We start from the raw sequence: 18498 nt of genomic DNA, 5'->3' as shown, positions 1-18498 counted from the left end.
ACCACTGAATTCAGCTACAATGGTAGTGACAAATATAAAATCTCCACTTTTATTAACTGCAATACGAAATTTGTGGTATACATATTGGAATGCATATGTGGCCAGATATATGTGGGCAGCACAATAAGGCCCTTGAAGGAACGTATTCAAGAACATATCAGAGCCCTAAGAAATTATGACATAGCATCACCGCTAGTACGGCATGTTAAAGATAAACATCCAGTAACTGAGGTTCCATTAATAAAATATATGGGTATAAATCAAATCCCGGTGAACGCTAGGGGTGGCAACAGAACATTGGACTTGCGTAAAAATGAAGCAAAATGGATTATCAAATTAAGAACGATTGAAATGGGCATGAATTTGGATGATGAGTTGTACCATTTCCTCTGAATATATCCATTTGGCATACTATGAATGTAGAACAACACACAAATGATATGAGTCACTAACTTTGTCAATATCCTTTCTATTTCGTGTCCTTGAAAGATAGGGAGGGTTCTTTCCCTTCTCATTTGAATTTTCTATATGTTGGGAAGACCGGTTACGACTTCACTCTATATGTTCACTGAGGTGACATTTGTGTACATACTGGGGGTAGAAATTACTTTACCATCATGATATTGGGTGGTTGAAAATGTATTTCTTTGGTTGGCAAATAGGTGACAATTTGTCTTTATTGGGGGGTAATATTTACAAAATATGTACCACTTCAAAATGGCCGCCGCGGTTGCATAGGCAGGTGCTTTTTCTTTTTTTTCCGGCTAATGAATTATGTTTAAGTGCTAATTCGGTGTTTAAAATAACGGCGAAGGATTTGAAGTATTGAAATCGTCGTCTTAGAATGTCTACATACGATATAGACGATATTTCGTCCTGACTTTGTGTTAGTTTTCACTCAATAGGAACCACTTCAAAATGGCCGCCGTGGTTCTATGGGTAAGCTTCTGTCCGTTGTTAGTGCTAATGAACTCGGTTTGAGTACTAATGTGGCGCGCAAAATGCCGGCGAGGGATGTACACTTCCTTTGGAAAAGTCGGGGAGAGTGAGACGAGGTACAGAGGCCCTCGATGCTCTCGCCGAGATACATCGGGAAATAGAACAGGGACGAGATTTAAGAACAGAGAGAGAGGCATATAGGTAAGTGTATGGTAGAAGTTTGGGAAATGTATTCTATGTAATTTAATGAAAAATGGAGCATTATTAGAATGCTGGCTCCATTACCAGGATAGTGTGGAGACATTGGTATAAAAAATGATTATATAGGAATTGAGGTCCTTTTAGGGAGGAAATTGGATTTATTGTAATTATTTGTATTTCAATTGGTTCCTCAATACATGAGATTTGCGAATTCAATGAAAAACGGAGCATTATTAGAATGCTGGCTCCATTACCAGGATAGTGTGGAGACATTGGTATAAAAGATGATCACATAGGAATTGAGTTCCGTTTAGGGAGGACATTGGATTTATTGTAATTATTTATATTTCAGTTGGTTCCTCAATACATGAGGTTTACGGTTCCTGTAATTTAGATTCATTTTGAAGACAGCAAGGAAGTGACTGATTATGATTAAAACAGGTCAGTTATTGCACTACAGTACACTTTATTGGCATTCCCTAAATTTTGCCAAGTGAAATGGGAGTAACTAAATTATCACGTTCCCCCTCCTTCTTCATAGAGGATGATAAATGGTATATGATTATACGGACATAGAAGCAAATAAAGGTATATATTTATTAGACTCTTTTTCCTCACCATTACACAATGAGGGGTTATTCTGGGCTATAAGTAGTTTACGTTTGAAAGAAAAGAAATTTTAGACATAAATTGATCGAATGCCAACGAAAAAGAAATTCATTTACACTTGGGCTTGCATGTTGCATGGCTAACTATCGCTGTGGCTTCAACAGACCTATTCTTGGGGACATGGGAAATATATTGTTGGATACTTCAAATAAACACTTCACCACTGAGGTTGTGGTGGTGGTTTTCTTCCTTTTCTCTGAAGTTTCTTGTTTAGCTTCAAACCAAGAGAAATAGTATAAATAATATGCATTTTTAAGAGCTTGTGTACTTAATTGACCAAAGAATTTATCAGTTTTTTGCATTTTGGAAAGGGAAAGGATAAAATATTGGATGTGTATTTATTTTAATATTTGTATATATTGTATATATATATTTGTTGTAATTGATTGTTATATGTTGTGATTCTCTCAGCCTTGAAGAAGTCCAGTCAGGACGAAACACGTGTCGGCTGATGGCTTTTCATTCTTTTTCTACATTTTGTGTATATATGTTTATATGTTTATGTGTAGGCTGATGGCTTTTCATTCTTTTTCTACATGTTGTGTATATATGTTTATATGTCTATGTGTATAACATGATATATTCTTTTGTATTAAAATTCTCTATTTGCATGGACATTTCTGTTTGGTTAGTTTTATATGAGTACATGGTTTTTCTCTTTGGTTAGTTATTGTTTTTTTCAGAAAAGGAAGATTTATCAATTAGCAATTTAGTTTGATCATACTAGATTCTCTCATGTCATCTCATTTTGATAATATAATAGTTTAGACATTGATTGTTGATGTGCCCCACTGAATTGTAGGTTCCAAAACTCTTCCTGCCACAAAGGTACATTTGTTCATAACTTAGCTAATCACTCAATCTGAGTGGGTTAAAATTCTTGACTTATTAATGAATGTGAAAAGTATGAAGTCCTGATATTTGCCACCCAGAATGCTAGTAAAATTTATAATTATGAAACAGTTCCTGTAGTAATTTCCCATTTCTTAAGGCATACTAATTGTCCCTCTCAGAGCACAGTGGTGTTTCCAAGTTGGAAATTGTCATATTCTATATTGTGTGTCCCCACAGTTTGCCATAACTGTTTTTCTGGCTGTAGAGCTCTGTGCACTTTACCCGTGCTAAGCAGATATAAAGTGCTTGTGCTCCTCCTTTCAACATGCTAAAACTAGGATACTCCTACCTGACATATTTAACTTACCTTTAAGTCCCTGGTATATGGTACACAATATACCCTTGGTCTGTAAATTAAATTAAATTAAATGTCATTAGTGGGCTTCATCACTCCTTGTGCCACCCATTGCAGTGATATGGCAAACATGACTTCAGGACAGCCATTTTTAGCCTGTCCATTGCACTTTTAAAATGTAAATTCAAATAGTCAAAATAACCCATTATGAGAGGCCTAACCCTTTCTTAATAAATATTCAAACCTAAAAGGCAGGATGCATGGTGCTTGAAATTAGGACACATAAAGGTTTAATGTTACACATTTGCTTATAGTGAAATAGCCTCCAGGGCAAGGCTCACTGTAGCAAGGCTGGCTGTTCCATTGAAAATACTGGGGTGCATTATTAAATACCAATATTGTATCTGTATGGAAAAGTAACTTTTAGAAGATTACCGTTTCACTGACTGAAGTTGCTGGAGGATACTTTGCATTTTTATTCTCTCACTTCTGCCACTATTAGTTAACATTCCAATGGTTGTGAATCAGTATGAAATGTCTTCTAGGAGAAAATAAAAGGCTGACCTGAATGGGCAAAGTAAAACCCTCTGAAACTGGCTGAATGTGCAAGGTGAAGCTATGAGCAACATGTTTGGCCTTCACATGTCAAATCCTACTTGAATGTCACATCTTGCTGGACAAGTCTGCTGAGGTGTTCCATGTAACACCTCAGCTGCACTTTAAAGGTGAAGACAGGATGCCAAAACAATTCTTGTGTATTCTGTGTAGCCCCAGAGACCTTTGATTTAGGGCATTCACATGGGTCATTCCCACACATTAGCTTGTGCCACGCATAAATCTGTCAACTTCAAGCATCCACTTCAGAACACTCCTGGACCTATGGGAGATCAAAAGGGGGCATACCCTGCCGTCTTATTCCTGAGAAAAGCCTTGAAGACTGGACCTCCCCTCCCTCTTGAACCCAACCTTAAGAAGCTGACTCCAAACGTCATAAGGCTGCTCTTGAGGTAAAGCTGCTGGGAAACTGCAAGGAGCATTTCCTGTAACTGCCTTGCTACACAGGCACAACTGGACCTGTGCTGACACCCTGCGTGTCTCTAAGGGCCTGATTACATCCTTGGCGGATGGGATACTCAATCACAAATGTGACGGATATCCGGTCTGCTGTATTACAAGTTCCATTATGTCCTATGGAACTTGTAAAACGGCCAACAGAATATCCACCATGTTTGTGATGGAGTATCCTATACTCCAAGGTCGTTTTCAGGCCCTAAGTCTCACCCCAGAAGTTATGGGGGCTTTAGAGGTATATTGTGGTGATTGGAAGATAAAGGATTAAAGTCAGAGTTAAAATCTTGGACCAGGACAAGCCAAGCTACTTGATCTGACACAAGCTCCATCGAGGCAAGAATCAAATTGTGCTTAGGTCATGGTCTACCATGACCATTGGCTATCATTGACACTGTGTGCTTCTTGCTATTCCTGCTTAAAATTTAAAAAGAACATATCTCCCATTCACCTTAGTGAATTTCTGTCATTTTTTTCTCATTTTGTTTATTAAACTTCCCTCAATTTGTCTAATTCACTTTGGATTTTGTTTATTGATTTGCATTTTCACTTTATTACTGTTTTGTTATTGCATACATACTAAACACATTTCCCTAAGTTAAGCCTGTCTGCTTCATGCCATAGCTACCAGAGGGTTGAGTCCAGGTTGATTTAGTTACTTTTGGGGTTTACCCTGAAAAGGATCATGATTATTCCTTGCAGTGGGCCCTGACACCCTCCAACAAATAGTCCAATTTCTTACAACCCATATCCCGGCATTAGCAATACCCAAGAAATTGGTAGTTCTGGGTGCATGAATTCCAATGCAGTAAACCCATCCAAGCTTGAATGAGTGGCCTAGACAAAGGAGGACTCTGTACTGGAAGGTCCTAGTGTACATCATCCAGTGTGAGTGACAGGACTCTTTGGGCTAGATGTAAGTAGAAAACATTTTGCGAGGTGCAAATTGTGAGACCCAGCGACTCGCAATTTGCACCTCGCAAAATGTTATGCAGAAAGGTGTCTCAAACACCTTCTGCGACTCGCTATGGGGTCGCAAAGACCCACCTCACAAATATTTATGAGGTGGGTCGCAGTTTGCGACCCCATAGCGAGTCTAGGCACTCACGGGGATGGTGGCCTGATGGAGACAGCAGACCACCATGTCCGTGACTGCTTTTCAATAAAGCAGTTTTTTTTTTTCTCTTTGCAGTCCGTTTTCCTTAAAGGAAAACGAGCTGCAAATAGAAAAAATACCGAAACCTTTTAGTTTCGGGTTTTTTCAGAGTAGGCAGTGGTCCATAGGTCCATAGGACCTTTAAGTTTCGTTTTTTTTCAGAGTAGGCAGTGGTCCATAGGTCCATAGGACCACTGCCTGCTCTGAAAAAATAATTTTGTGAGCATTCACTTCCCGTTTGCCAATGAGTTACCATCCACTTCAAGTGGATGGTAACTGCGAGTTGATTTGCAACCGCTTTCGCGGTCACAAATCAACTCTACATCGCGGTGCGACTCGCAAATAGGAAGGGGACACCCCTTCCTATTTGCGAGTCTGAAACACATTTTGCGAGTCGGTACCGACTCGCAATATGTGTTTCTGCATCGCGTGAGGGCATTAGCGCCTTGCAAACGGCGTTTTTCGCCGTTTGCGAGTCGCTAATGCCTTCCTTCATCTGGCCCCTAGTCCAATGTTTCTGATGCCCCATGCAATCTCACAATATAATAAAGGAAAATGGTGGATTATGCCTGCCCCAGGATCTGGGCAAAACATAAATCAACAACTGTCTCACATGTACTCTAAATACTATTCAGTGGTATTCCTTGGATCCATATAATGAACAGTGTAGTCAGTAATTATGCAGTCCTATGTTGTACGTTCCTCAACCAAACAGGACTGTAGCCACTGGGGAACATTTCAATGCCAGGCTAGCCCATATTTTTGTTTGGCACCCTCAAATGACAGATGCAGCTGGTACAGTATTTAAAGGTGCATAATTTCCGAAGGTGAATTATCAATAAAAATGCCTTAACATTACAAGTCCTGATTTTATCTTGTTAGATTTGCAGTGTACTCTAAGACATGTTAAATGCCACGCTACCTCTTGTGACAAATTGTGTGGAGAACTTGTTTACTTTTCTTTTTTGACTGCAAAGTGAGAGGATTTTGTAAAGTGAAGTATGTGACAATCTCCCTGGGCTATAAACAGGGCCACTGAAATTGCAAGATAGGGGAGGCGTAAATTTTGTGGCAATGTTGACTAAATTATGTGCAAGAAAACACAAAATGTGTGACTTAATGTGGTGCATTATGTGACAGTATCACTTTATTATTTAATCAGTTTTACACTTTAGTGCTGTCATGGCACGGCAAAGGTTTTACTTTATTAGTAACAGTTCCACATCCAAATACAGCTATAAGTAACTGAAAGGTGACCAGCCAACCTTTGTGAAGGACCTTCCACTGTCTGGCAGCATGTGTTGCAGCATTTTTAGTAACTTTGATTTGTTTGAGCTTGAAACTAAATTTGCTTTTTGTTAAAATCTGTCAATTATGTAGCAGATAATGGATTATGTGGCAAATGCAGCAAATTCATAATTATGCAGAAAATGCTGCAGCCACAAAATCACATAATTCCAGTGCCCCTTTGTACAAGGATTATGAAAAGAAATACAGTAGGAATATGTTAAATGCTGGCTGGTAGTGAATTACACAGCTTGGCTGCTTGTACTCAGAAATCAGTGCCTCCTACAGACTTCTTATGATGAGGTGATATGACAAGTGGTGCAAGCCTGGAGCACAGTGTTCTGTTTCGTTTGTATTGCTTGAATTTAGCTTGTAAGTATACCATTCATTTTCCTTGTAGGCTCCCTGGCCAATGCAAAGTGTCTTGAACATTGCAGTTCTTGCTATAAGTAGCCTGTGGACTAATTGCAAGACTGCAGCTGTGGTTTTTTGGCTGAAGGCAGGGGAGTCTTGCAGCAGCATTTTTGATGAGTGGTATTTTGCATATGATGACTGCAGGTGCACCAAGGTATAGGCTGTAGGCATAGTCAAGCTTGACTATTATCCAAGGGATTGGAGGATACAACGTAGTGTTTTCCATGTGTAGATGGCTCTCTGTTTTACTTTAGCATGTGGTAACAAATATAGGTCTGACTCCATGGTTACCCTGAGATTTATGACTTCTTTTGTTATTGCTGGAGGGGCCTCATGTTGGCGGTAGGCTGGTATTTTTGTCATTTTCCACAAACCATAAGCTCTGTCTTTGCAACATTTGTCTTTAGATGGTTATTCATGATCCATGTGCGTATGGCCCAAAGGCTGTCAAGTTTTAAATTATAGAGGTTTTCCAGGCCATCTACTATTAAAGATGATTTGTGCGTCATCTGCATAGTTGTAACAGAACGGGTTGAAGGATGTAATAAGGTTTGGTAAGGGAGTTAGGTAGATGTCGAATAATCAAAGGGATATGATGGATCCCTGTGCAATGCCACAATTTATGGGTGAGAAGCTGACATGAAAGGTGGTACAACACTATTTCACTGTCACAACTGAAAGGCCAAGAACTCAGTGGGTATTAGATTAACTCCCTTCATGCCTTTTGTTGGAAAGTTGGTTACTGGCTGGGGAGGGTTGTAACCCTATTTAAGCATCAAACCCCATATTAACCTAGGCTTAACCTTCTGTTAGCTTGGAACAAAGCTGTACGTTTTAACTTAGAGGCAATTTGTGAAGTATTTATACAGTACTTCAAACAGTAATTAAGTGAAAGCACAAGACATGGAAAATCACACACCAATTTAGAAAAACCCATTGTATTTTTGTAAACAAGTACACAGCAAAAGAGGTATAATTCACCAACTAATTTCCACATTAGCTACTGACTAAATGTTTAGCAAATTATTGTTTAAAAGTTTTATTAGTACTTAATGAAAAAGTATGCAAAGTTCTACATACATATACAAAAAAGTGATAAAAGCTATGTGTTACATCACACAACTAATTAAGGTTATGTAGTAGTGACAAGCACCTCTATAGGTTATAGCACAGCCTGTAACATATATGTTCCTATAATGAAAACACCCAAAAAACAGGTATCTCTCAAGAAGAAACTCAATTTTAAGAATAGCAATGGTCTTTTACGCTACATTTTAATCTACAATTATGTAATTGCAAAACTGAATATTCAGATTATCTGCGAGGTATCATTTAAGACACCACTTATTACCAATCATTGTAGGAAGTTGCATACAATGTGGGACTGCAAAATAGGACAAAATGTGTAGTTTAAAAGATTTGGTGCTTTGTGAACCGCAGGCTCCAGACTTCTGAACCTGTTGTCCTATGTTACCGTGGAAGCAAAGATAAAAGATTGCAGTCTGCACTTGACTTTCTTTTGATCTGAGACGGTCTCAAAAACTGTGCGGCTTGCCATCCTATATTTCATGAACCTTTCGAGTTTTTTTTTTTCAAACAAATTCTTAACTAAAAAGCATAGGTGAATGTACAAAAAAATAGGGTTTTAACTTGGGCTGTACTGATGTTTTCTTTAGACTTTTTGCAAACCTGGTAACAAGAGCATCAGAAAAACTCACACTGCAGTCCTATTTAACAAGGGGTGTTAATATATTGTGTACATGCAACCTTTTGTGTCCTCTTTGTTTATGCTGCAGTGGAAATGGGCAAAAACATTTCTCTTGAAAGTAATAAGTCTCTGGGGTTTGAAGCCATGTTTTGAACTTTTGAGCTGTGAAATGAGGAATAATCTGCGATCACAATCTTAGCAATCATTTTTTTAAAATAGAATATCATGCTTTTTAGATTTATTTGCCCGCCCTCTGTTCTCCGCAAAGTTAATGGAGGAAACTCTGCAATGTAAAATTACAGACTGTGGGTAATTTGCCCAAAAACTTGTTAAACCTGGCACAAGGATTGCACTCATTTTAGATTTAACATAGTATAATTGCTTTAGTTGCTTTCTTTGTTTCTAATGGATTGTCGTCAATCCATCTGCCTGAGCTCTTCACTAAAGTATGACTTTTTAAAATATGGCCAGTTAATGTATGCATTGAGTACTTTACACATACAAACATGCATTAAATGCACACAGAAGTAATTTGAACTGCCGCTTCATTCTGTGAATCCTGCATACTCTTATGCATGGTGCAGAGCAAAAAAAAGACGCACAGCATGCATATTCACAAATACTTTATGTGTGGCTGTTTATAGAATGTACATTCTGTATTTGGAATGTGCAGGCAAATTATGTTTGACCTTTAATGAATTTGTATTTCACCCTTTTTTCCATGTAGAACATCATGGTCTTATTTGTTGTCTTTTTTCATTTTTTACTGAAGAAAAGTAATAGTATTACTAAGGGGCCTGTTGATGAGCTGCAGTTTGTAGTATGTTAAGTAGTACTACAATAGTGCCAGTCAAGTACTACAAACACAATTCACAAATGTATGTGCGGTGCTCTCCACTGCAAGTGTGGAGAAACTTTGTAAAACAATAAATAAATTAATGTAACTCAATTATATACAAAACCTTTAGTACTCTGTACTGTTATGTTATGTGTATTTGTAGAGCTCACTTTCACCCGTGAGGGTATCCTGGCACTGGACAGAGGTGTGTGTCTAGCGCAAGTGAAAAATCAGGTCTTGTGGAATTAAAACAAATATATATATAAACATGTTACTTTAGATGTTTTTTCAAATTACTCTTTAAAAAAATAATTTTAAGTAATATATTACATTTATTGTAATATTTATTTGAAAATTAAGTTGCTAGTGCTTTTATTTTTTGTACTGTGTTCTATGTTTAAAATACATATATCAAATTAATTTCTAATATAGAAATCTTTTTTTTTCGTTGGAGTTCAGTAAACTTTTTACAATTTCACAGTACTTTACCATAGTGAGATCTCTGCCCTGGTAGGGAAGATTTCCGTCTACATATGGAAAGTTACTAGTAGTAACTTTACTCTAGTAAGTTATGATCCACTCCCTGGCTTTAGGGGGTGGAGTACTGTAACCCTACACTTTATAATAAATTAATACTTTAAATGGTCAATAGCCAAAAGGAGTAGATTCGCACATATGAATTTATTTATGTGCAAATCTACCTTTGTGAATGGTCATCTAAGACATAATGAATATAACTAAGTCAACACAGCAATTACCCAAGTCCCAGTGCAAGTGTACACAGTTATTACCTAAGTACTAAAGGCAATAGCAGATGCATGGATTTTTAGCACTTCAATCATAACAGCATTTTGCTATGGGAGTGCTCTGTGTCCACTAACAGACAATCCTTTGAGTATTCTCTTACAATTTTACATGACATAGAGGTGGGAGCTAAAGGATACACTTTTTTACTGCACCTTATGTAAGCATCTGCCATGTGCAGTAATGAAAATTATAGTTTGTTTCTCCATAGGTATAAAGGTAATACATTCAAACAATATGTAGCATAAAATCAAGTATTTGTAATGATTTTGAGCGAGCCACATGAGGTGGTCAGAGTTCTGTGAGAAAGAAAAAAGCAAATCTCACTTCCGCTGAGTCCAGCAGTCCTGGCAAGATGAAGTGAGAACCACCAAGAAAATACTCCAGTGTGATAATAAAGTAATTACAATAACCTAAATAATTTCACTTTAATTACAGTTCTACCCGAGCAGTGTTGGTGAAAACATACTTTTGGTTCTCTAAAGCAGTTGATTAGATTATGTTTGGTTGGATATTGATTAAGAAATCTATAAGCTTGTTTTTAGAAATCTCGGCTTCCAGTGCTGTGGACATATTTTGTGGCTCAAATATGCAAAAACATATTTGGGAAGGAGGTTCTAACTAAGTGCGGCAATATCCGCAGATTGGAAGGCGCGAAAAGGTATTTTAGGTAATACTTTTAGATGTGGAGGATGCACTGGACGTTTGAGGCCAAACCTTTGTATGATGAGATTATGCCTGCCTGAGGAACAGCTGTGCTCGGCATTTTAGGGAATACCTGTAGACGTATTCACTGGGCATGTGAGGTGAGCAGGCTGAATTTGATCCTTTGAGTCTGTGTGCTCACATGGGTAGTCTGAACAAATCATAATGGCTCTACCTACGAAAGGGGAGGATGTGCTGTGCGTTTATAGGTAAACATTCACAGCAAGTGTTGGCTATGCCTACCATGGGTTTATGCTGTTGTTTCTGGAAACTTAGAGCTGTAGCTAAGCATTTCAGACTGTGCATATGTATTTGAGGCTCTAATTGAGCATATGATTGTTTTGTTAATGTACTTGGAGCAGTTTCTGGGCATTTTGGCTGTGCTCAAATATATGATGATTATGTCTGGGCATTTAAGACTGCTCATTTGAAGATGCAGTAGGGAATATGATAACTGTATCTGGCATCTGGGGGCTACACGTGGGTAAGTGATGGCAGTGCCCCTGACATTAACAGTTGTCTCTAAAGCATGCCTTATCAGTATACTAGTTCATATGTGTGCAGACAAATTGACTTTTGCCTGCTTTAATAATCTTTTTTACTTCACTAAACTTCTGCTTACTGTACAGTTTTTGGTAACTTCAGTCAGGGTACATCCAGTAATATTGTCTAGGTCAATGATCATGTGTTGTTACGTCCTTTTGTTGTCACTAGGACTCAAAAGCCAAGTGGCATTAATTCCATTACTGTGGGTATTTTAGTGGCTTCAAATTCATGGTTTCGGCTTAAAAAGGCTATGGCCCTCATTCTGACCTTGGCGGTCTTTTCGCGAGACCGCCGAGTTACCGCCGCGGTGAAGACCGCCGACCGCGGCGGTATGCCGCTGTGCGCATTCCGATCGCTGGGAGCGTTCCGCCGGGAAACCGCCAGCAGCCACACTGGCGGTCGGCGGAAAAGTGGAGACTGGTCAACCTCCACCGCCACGCCAGCAGAACACCGCCCACAGAATTACGACCCACATATCTGTGTGGCGGTCTTCTGTTGGCGGTGTTCTGTTGGCGGTCACCTCCCCATGGCTCCCGTCGCCTCCCGGAGGACCAACGCACAAGGTAAGTTGACCGTCCGTGAGGGGAGGGGGAGGGGAGGTGTTGTGTGATGTGGGCGTGCATGGGGGTGTGCGTGTGAGTGTGTAGAGGGGGTGTGTGAGTGCGTGTATGCGGGCGGGGGGTGCTGCTGTGTCTATGGGTAATGTGTGCTGTTCGGCAGGTGCGCATGTCTGCATGTATGTGTGCGGGTATGTGTCCCCGTTGTGTATGTGTGTGTAGGGGGTGTGTATATGTGCATGTTGGGGGTGTGTGCATGTCGGGGTGCATGTATGTGCATGTCGGGGTGGGGGTGGGGAGGGGGTTCGTACCACCTCTGTGGGGTGGCAGGGGGGTGGAGGGTGTGGGGGGGGGACTTGGGTGGGTAGTGGGGGGTGGGGGAGACCCCTATCAGTGCCAGGGAAGGAATTCCCTGGCCCCGATAGTGCTTACCGCCATGGTTCGCATGGCGGTTCCCGACCGCAAGAAACCGCGGCGGTAGGCAGGGTCATGATACCGTTGGCGGTCTTGGGACGACCGCCGGGCCGGAGTGCGCAAACTCCAGCCCGGCGGTCATGACCGCCGTGGCGGTCGGAGTGGGGAAGTGGCGGTCGATCGCGGCGGTGACCGCCGCGGTCAGAATGCCATTTTTCTGACCGCCGGTCTGTTCGCGGTCCGACCGCCGCCTCTCCGCCGACCGCCAAGGTCAGAATGAGGGCCTATGTTTTTTATTTGCAGTTTACAAGTTCATAAATGGATTATTAGACAGTAGGAAAAAGACATTAGGGCCTAATTTCTGGGTTTGGTAGATGGGAAAATCTGTCTGTCGAACTTCCGATGGGGAAGCTGCCCCAATACTGACTACCTCCCCGCCAGGCCTTTTACGGCTTTCCCGTTGTGCTGATGGGCAGAAACCAAAGCCCAGCGGGAAAGCAGAGGCAACATTGTCTCCAGCTCCTAATCGAGCCAGCAGCAATGCTGATGCCTGCAGGGCGCACTAGCACCCTCACAATGCTCACTATCTACACAGCAGACAGTGACCATTGCAAGGGTGCTGGGCAGGGGGACCACTGCACTGCCCATGCTAAGTGCATGGGCAGTGGAGGGGCCTCCCTTTGGCCCCCTGCACCTGCTTCACCTCATGAAAAGGCTGGTGGAGAACCAGGTCATAATCAGCAGGGCAGCGCGGACTCCAGCAGGGCAGCGCGGACTCCAGTGCCACCCTGGCTGATTCCGACCTCTGCGACTGTCCGTCGAGCTGCCTGTCAACATTGTAATGTGGCGGTCCGACAGCCACCGCAAGTGTGGCGCTCCGTGGACCACCACACTCGTAATCAAGCCCTTTTCTCCCATTTCTAACCTTTCAGATTATTTCTCAGTGATGTCTTTTTATTTCCAAACTGGACACTCACATGGCAAACTGAAAGAAAAAAATCGGGGAAGGGCTGCCAATGATAACAAATTATTTCACTAAAACTTTAGGGAGATTTTTAAGGAAAGGAAACATGTTGATTAGCATTATGATTAAAGTAGATTATTGGGACCGTAGCCTTGTCAGCAACAAAAATAGCTGGCATTATTTTTCAGAGACGGCTACCTGTCAATGGCACTCTCACATTTGTCCAGCATTATTAGAAGTGAGTCCAGGGAACCTACTATGGGTTCACCTGAGTGGATTTCATAGTATTTCAACAATGTAGGAAGGCCTCAGAGTAAAAATACCTCAAAAATATGGGCTTTTCTTAGATGTGGAAATGTAGGTACTTACTAATGGGCAGGTAGGATATATGGATAAAGGAAATGTTACTTACAATTTATTTAATCCAGTTACTTATAATCAGTGTCTACATTGCTTGGCATTCAAGGTTTCTATTACAATTATACAAACAAATTGGGCTACATGGGTCTACTCTGGCATCCACTCATATTCAATGTAAGTATGGTCAGTGTCAATACCACAGCACTGCTATAAACATTGTATATTCTCTTGCCCTAGAATATGGTGAGATGTATGTACCAATACAAGTTCCATGGATATTGAATACCAGCCAGAATCGAAGAGACTGACCCTCTGGACATTACAAGTTATTTCCACTGGAATGGGAATAACTAAGGGACACCAAAATACCTTGTCCAATTCCACATATTTTTCCCATTATGAATGGAGTAATGCACCCACTCCTGCACACATCTACCACAGGAGTGGGCAGAACTCGCAGAGTTTCACTCTGCAGAATACAGCAGAGTTACTTAAAAACTCAGTGAGATTCAGCAAGTATTTCCACCAACTGGTGGAAAAATATGCATGTTTGGCTGCTCACGATGCAATTTAGCACCAGTAGCACAAGCAGCACTGAAAAACAGCACAAATGGCACCAAGTGGTGTGCAAGAGCACAAGGACATTCAAGTTGACTTTACTGTCGCTCGAGTAGAAAATCTACTCAAACAGCAGCAAATCTACTTAAGAAGAAGCTCTGTGACCGCAACCGCTCACATTAGAAAATCACGCTTGGAGACACCAAAACTCACTCATGCTCGCCAGCTTGTATTTCAGGAGTCTTGCAGGAAAATAATTCTCCCATGTAGGGATTGGTGGAATTTGGTTGGAACTCCATGTTACAACAGTAATGTGGATTTGCCAAATACTGTGGTTGGAATAAAATGTTCCACCCAACTTTAATCCACTCTCTGCTGAAACAGGTGGTAATTGTTTGGCGGAACCTTTCTGTCAGCTCTTTTATTGTGGGCAATATGGGGTATATCTCAGCGAAGGGAAGTTTCTTCTGCTCCACCTATGATGGAGTATGCTCGCAAGAAGAGGTTGGGCCCATCAGCTGCAGGCAGTTTCCCACAAGTCCACCTTCAAGTCCAGGCCCAGTGTCGCTGGCACCAGAATTATCAGGCCTGGAATTCACAGAGCAGATAACTCCATGTCTGGAAAAACGGGAAACTCATAGTTGCATAGTTGCCTCGAGGGACTTCCCACAGGATATCACTTTTGGAAACCTTCAGTGGGTGTACTAAGGGGTCCAAAAAGTCAGAATGACATTTAATCTCAACTCATTTGAATGAAAAAATTTTGAAGATTTCTTGGGACAGAAAGATTTAAACATTAAAAGTCATGAAGCAGAATCTAGCATGTAAAGTAACAACCTTCATTACTTTTTAATCTAGTAAACGAAGAGTCTACATACATTTCTTCCTGTTGGCAACAGAGGAGAGAGAATAAAAACAATAAAAAAATATTTAGAAGGATCTGTTTGGAGTTTGGAGCATTCAGAATTAGTGAAGATGCAAAAGGGTTCACCTTTTAATTGAAACAACTCATTAGACAGGTTGGTAAATAAAATCTAGATATTAACTTTTAAAATCCAGCAAATAACAACATGAACAGCAGCAAAGGGAATGTTCAAATTCTTTTGGATCATAAAAGGTAGTACGAGTCTACTTCATACTAAAGGCTAACCCTATTGCCGGTCCAAAACAGTTTTATGTTAATCCCTCATTTTGGTTGTTAATAATCATATCAAAGACGTGCATGCGCTGCTCATTGTAACTTTTTTATGCTGATTTGGGTTTACCTATTTGTTAAAAAACGTTATGTTAAAATAATTAAAATTTTGCATGATTCACCCTGAAAGGAGCATCTCAGTGCATGGGGCTATCAAAGCATTAGGCGGCGGTCATAAAGATATCTCCTTAGAACAAGTCCAACTTAAGTAGCTTCCTGAATTTGCAATGGTCGGGGCACTGCTATATGTTGATTGGATATTCATTCCAATAAGCGGGTGCCAGGCAGGAGAAAGTTCTCCCCCGACCTAGTCTTTTTGATTTGAGGAACAGTAAGCAGTAGTCCCTCGATCATAAATCTTTTGCTGGATAATAACGAATGAGCCTAAAGGATAAATAGCGAGGCGCCTTTCCAATAAGTGACTTGTGAGTAATACAGCAAATTTTAAAGATGATCCTACTATGAACAGGCAGCCAACGTAAAAACATAGTAAAGGGGCAGATGATGTACTCGCCTGAGCATTGCAACGAAGGTGTGCAGCCGTATTTTGCACCACCTGTAACTTGGTTAACAGAGACTCATTTATGGAAGCAAGTAAAGCATTACCATAGTTCAAGTGAATCATAATTAAGGCTTGTACTAGTGTTTTCCTGGATGAGGATGAAAAAAGAGGGATGACCCAAATTCACAGGCGAAGCAGATGGAAACAAAATCCTGTGGAAACAAAGTCCTATGGACCTGTTCTACCATGGTAAGATATTGGTTCAGATAAATCCCTATGTTTTTAACGACTTATGTGGGACTGGGAGCAATACAGAGTTCCCTTGGCCCCCAGGCTGATGTCTAAATATTAGAGGCCTTACCAAATAGCATGATCTCTATGTATTGCTAGCATTAAGCTGGAGACAATTTTCAGTCATCCAAGTTGCAATGATTCAGACTGGCACCAAAACGTTCTTTCACTATGGTTGACTCACCATTGAAGGACAACAATAATTGTGTGTCATCTGCACAGCAGTAGATTTTGAACCCATGTTCACTAACAAGCTTAGCGAGGGGTGCTACATAGATATTAAATAACATAGTGCTAAGACAAGAGCCCTGGGGCACTCCTTTATCCAGCCGTATGGAGAGTGATTTGAAAACACCTATACTAATGGTCTGCATTCTGTTAGCTAGAAAGTCCTCAAACCACTGTAAGGCAAGACCACAGATGCCACATTCCCTAAGTCTTAGAAGTAAGAGAGAATGTGACACCATGTCTAAAGCTGCAGACAAGTCCAGTAATACTAACATGATGGGACTGTTGGTGTCTAAGGAGCATCTTGTTTGATCAGTGACAGTCACTAATGTGGTCTCTGTACTATGGAAGGGACGGAAACCTGACTGTGAGGGATCCAGGAGCTGACTAGCTTCAAGATAATCCATAAATTGCCTGTTCACCAGACCTTCCTGTAGCTTACCCAGTAAGGGAAGTAGTAAGATGGGACGATAGTTCGTGCCTGTCTGCATCATTAAATTAGGAAACGTTGCATACATTTTATTTATTTTATCCTCGAAATGAGAAGCTAATTAACCACATAGAGCTTGGGATGCCTGGGTATCTTGGGTAATGGTTTGAGGCTTAATGAAGGAGTTAGGAACTTTAAATCGTTGTTTGGACGAATTGCCCGCTGTATTGAAATGACAAAATATATAAAGTTTTCCTGCTTTTTTAAATTGTGTTTATAGTTGGTCAGGGCTATTCTGAACAATTTCTTAGTCTTTGAATCCTTAGAATGAGGTCATCGCCTTTCCAACTTTTTATATGAGGCTTTTTTATCTCGCAATTTGGGGGTAAACAAGGGGCATGCGGATTATATTGTTTTTTATTTAAAAAGGATTTCTAAGCTGCTAATTTGACAAAAGCATAAGTCTTTGGACTAATATCAAGAATTGGGTTTGATTAGAAAATGCAATTAAAAGTACAAAAAACAGGAGGGAGGCTTTTTTTATTCAGACTACTAATACAAGATTTCTTTAAGCGCAGTCCTCACCACGTGGACAGTGGAGCGTTAGTCACTGACCGAGATCTGAGTAGCAATAGATACATTTCAACTATGAATAATGATATTCCTATATGCGGAGGGTGGGTATTGAGTAGTGAAGTTATGCAAGGGTAGTCATTTGTCCGGTATGAAACAAAAGATGGTGATAGAATGTTTTCTTCCATTACATTACTATAAATGCTAGCCATTGTTATTTTCGTCACCAGACAGTCTGGGTGGAGATGGGGCATACCTCTGACTGTAAACGTCCCTCCTGAAATAGAAAGATAAAACTAATCAAAATTGGCCTGTTTAAGTGTAGCTAAGAAGTGTCCTATGCCCACTCTGGAGAGGGAGCTAAGTAAACAGCGAGGAAGCAGGATCGTGTGCAGCAATTGCATGCTAAATCACCCTTTTCCCTGCCAGGTCAATCTATACAGTGGACTTTACTTGAAATACTCCAATGTGAAATGTGTGGCAATGAACGAAAACTATTGTCTGTGAAAAGAAAGGTCCATTCTCTATTCCCGAAAACTAAAGTCCCGGTGCCCTATAACATACCCATAGTGTTGGCAGCCCTAAGTGATGACTCCTGGCACATCTGTCATCTCCTCCCATCCGCTGCATGTGAGCCTTGCGAAGACAGGCTAAATGATGTGGGGACCCTTGAGGATTTAACAGTCATTAGCTCGATGAGACCTAGTTTCTGGTCGTACAGCCCTTGTTTCCTTTCGCTCTGGTCCTTCCTTTCAAAAACAGAGCATAGACTAACATGGTCCTTACCAAGATGGGCGGTGTCTGTTCATGTACCCGTGCTGGGCATGGCAGTGTTATTACCCTGCATGCCATTTTCCGTGGGTATCCTCTTGACCTCGACTCTCCTCGAAAACAAGTTCTCG

The 18498-nt window shown here is 40.7% G+C and overlaps 1 protein-coding gene and 1 long non-coding RNA gene across 11 annotated transcripts in view; one reads left to right on the top strand and one right to left on the bottom strand.

Moving 5' to 3' along the window:
- The window catches only part of MAGI2 (membrane associated guanylate kinase, WW and PDZ domain containing 2), a 2755167-nt gene that overhangs the window by 1142709 nt on the left and 1593960 nt on the right, over positions 1 to 18498 (bottom strand). The gene's annotated exons all lie outside the window — the stretch shown is intronic.
- Positions 1080 to 1710, top strand: LOC138288278 (uncharacterized). The gene is made up of 3 exons (XR_011202363.1): positions 1080 to 1140; positions 1493 to 1581; positions 1682 to 1710. It is a non-coding gene; the product is annotated as an uncharacterized lncRNA (long non-coding RNA).

The sequence above is a fragment of the Pleurodeles waltl genome, chromosome 4_1, assembly GCF_031143425.1.
Source record: "Pleurodeles waltl isolate 20211129_DDA chromosome 4_1, aPleWal1.hap1.20221129, whole genome shotgun sequence".
Classification (NCBI taxonomy): Eukaryota; Metazoa; Chordata; class Amphibia; order Caudata; family Salamandridae; genus Pleurodeles; species Pleurodeles waltl.
This window is presented reverse-complemented; position numbering and strand designations above follow the sequence as displayed.